The 2,844-nt window shown below is 36.6% G+C and overlaps 1 non-coding gene across 1 annotated transcript; it reads left to right on the forward strand.

The window, feature by feature from the left end:
* Positions 1-1,957: 1,957 nt before the first annotated feature.
* On the forward strand, positions 1,958-2,066 carry LOC128592971 (U6 spliceosomal RNA). The gene has a single exon (XR_008382169.1). It is a non-coding gene; the product is annotated as a U6 spliceosomal RNA (small nuclear RNA).
* Positions 2,067-2,844: the final 778 nt, after the last annotated feature.

The following is a 2,844-nucleotide window of genomic DNA, read 5'->3' on the forward strand; positions in this document are numbered from 1 at the left end:
GTGGAAAGTTTAAGGATACACAAGTTTTTTGTAGTGTACCATTCTACCTCCAGGCCCGGTGCCTTTTTCCTTAAACCATGCCAACCTACTACTCATGACATTGCACTTGGAACCTGCCCAGCAGGTACCATGTCCTCCATCAGAGACTCCCTGTCAGCACACGTGTGTCAGCAAAGTTGCTGGGTTGGTGGTTCAGTGTAACTAAATATTCATTGTAACTGTGCACATTAACAGCCACACACAATAATTAAACCCAAATTAATTTCCTCTGTTAATACATGCCACAGAATTAAATAAAACCTCAACAGAAAACAGGGCAGACTATAACCATTAATTCTCCCAGTGAGTAACAATGATTCTTTGCCAACGGTTATTTCATTTGCATATATATTGTTACCTCCCAAATTTTCACATACTAGTGACGATTCTCACTGCTTTGCCAGGTTGAGAATTAGAAAATATGAGTTCTGATACCCTGTCAGCAGAAATTTCTATGGATGCAGTCCAGGAGAAAACGTTTGGAGCAGCTGGATTCGTTCTCTGGTGCCGTAATTCACAACAGGATCCAATAACTACACATGTGTGTGTAGAATTAACAAATACCCTATGAACGGCTGAAGACTAATTTCATGATATGTATAATTCGCCTACAAGTTGCATATGGAAGTCTTTAAAAATAAATATGTCTACCTTTCTATGTAATTATTTGGGGGATCAATCATAGTTTCCTCTGATGGGAAAATTATGCGTATAAAATTCATTGCTTTATTCTTTTCTGTTGATTCTTATCAAAGACATTTCATGTGCCCAGAGTTGTGGGCAGGGAATACAACAGCACAAATATAGGCAGCTTCTTTCTTCCGAAACCTTGCTTGCCACAGGAGACAGATGCGTCTACAACTGGTAATTAACTAGTTAATACCAAAACAATTAACTAGTAATTAACTAGTCAATACCAAAAATATATTCATTTGGGAAACTAATATAATCTGGCACTCATTAGATAGGGAAATTTTAGACAAAGCTCTTTCAACATCTCTAAACCTCACTTTCCTAATTTGTAAAAACCGATGTGAACATCAGATGAAAGAATTTGATAATCACATCAGCTTCACTCACTGCATCTCTGTATACACCAAGAGCTGTGCTAAGCGCTTTGCGTGCATTTTCTTTTTTTTTTCCTCTTAGTAATCCTATAAATTAAAATTAACAGTATAATATTCCCATTTTAGAGGGTTAGAGAGGTTATAGCTAGTACATACTAAAGGCATGTTCCCATTTAGTTAAGCAGACTTTAGAAATATTCTTCTTAATTATGATTTTTGTCAATTACAGCATTCAGATTAGACATGAGTATATTTTCCCTCTATGGAGTCAGCATGCAGGACATTCACTGAAAAATTGAAATGAGTAGCCAACCTTTTTCCTTTCCAACTTCCAGCTGACTTTTTATGTTTTAACCGATAGCTCAGCCATAACAAAAAAGGGGAAAAAAAAAGAAACTTTTAATGACAAAAATATTGTCTCTAGTGAGTGAGGTTCTACAGTTTTCATTGAAGCATATGTTATTTCTGGGAGAAACATATGCCAACTCCAGCACAGAGCTGTTTATTGGCAACTGATTAATATTTCCTTGGCTGTGAGTGTAATGAGGAGATGAGAGTTCTTATAAATAGAAATGAAAAGATTGTCATCCACTCACTATTCAATTACCAAGTTTTCTTAAGGCAATAGGAAAAAAATACATGACTTTGGACTAGGCACAATAGCCTATAAGTAAATAAAGGGATTATCTATCTTTATAGTGTCCTGACAAATAACGTTTTTCAAGAAATGATTAAATAATGAATTGAGTAGATTGAACAATTGGATACAGAAAAAAATACTGTAAACAAATCCTGGAGCTCTTTGATTACTTCAAAGTCTATTGCTAGGATCAAGATCCTTTAAGACGCCATTCTGGGTTTGACAGCACACAGACTAAAATGGGGTGATACAGAGAAGACTAGCGTGGCCTCTGAGTCAGGGTGACATGCAAATTAGTGACTGACATGCTCCTTATTTTTAAGGGAACACTCCTACACTGTTGGTGGGACTTCAAATTAGTACAGCCTTTGTGGAAAGAAGTATGGAGAGTTCTCTAATAAAGGTAGACCTTCTATTTGAGTCTGAAATCCCATTACTAGATATGTACCCAGAAGAAAAAAAAGTCATTTTACTACAAGGACATTTCCACTCAAATGTTTACAGCAGCCCAATTCACAGTTTCAAAGATGCTCAAAATGCTCAACAACACATGAATGGGTTCATAAACTGTGGCATACGTCTACTATGGAGTACTATTCAGTCATAAAAAGGTGGATATCTTATATCTTTTGGAACAACCAGGATGGATTTGGAGAACACTCTTTTAGTAAAGTATCACAGGAGTGAAAATACAAGCATCCCACATACTCAGTAAATGGAAACTAGAAGAGTAACAACCGCTCACATGAGAGAAAAAGTCAATTAACTCAAGAAGCAGGGAGGGAGCGAGAGGGTTCAGCAAGTTCCCACCCAAAGGAAACAATGCAGGGGTGTAAGGCACACTTCCTGAGTGAAGGAAAGTACTACAGCTCAACTTGGACTTCACCTTACACATGTAAGCAATGTAATTTAATCATGTGTACCCTCATATTATCTGAAAAAAAAATTTTTGTAAGATGTTTATATTCAATGTTCCTATACACTCTCGCACACAAATAGAACATGTGGCTACGACAGAATCTCTTTTATACAGATTGTTTGTACATGCACTTGACTCCAGTTCTTATCTTTCCAAATGAGAAGGAATTAACCTTCTGG

The sequence above is a fragment of the Nycticebus coucang genome, chromosome 8 (assembly GCF_027406575.1).
Source record: "Nycticebus coucang isolate mNycCou1 chromosome 8, mNycCou1.pri, whole genome shotgun sequence".
NCBI lineage: Eukaryota > Metazoa > Chordata > Mammalia > Primates > Lorisidae > Nycticebus > Nycticebus coucang.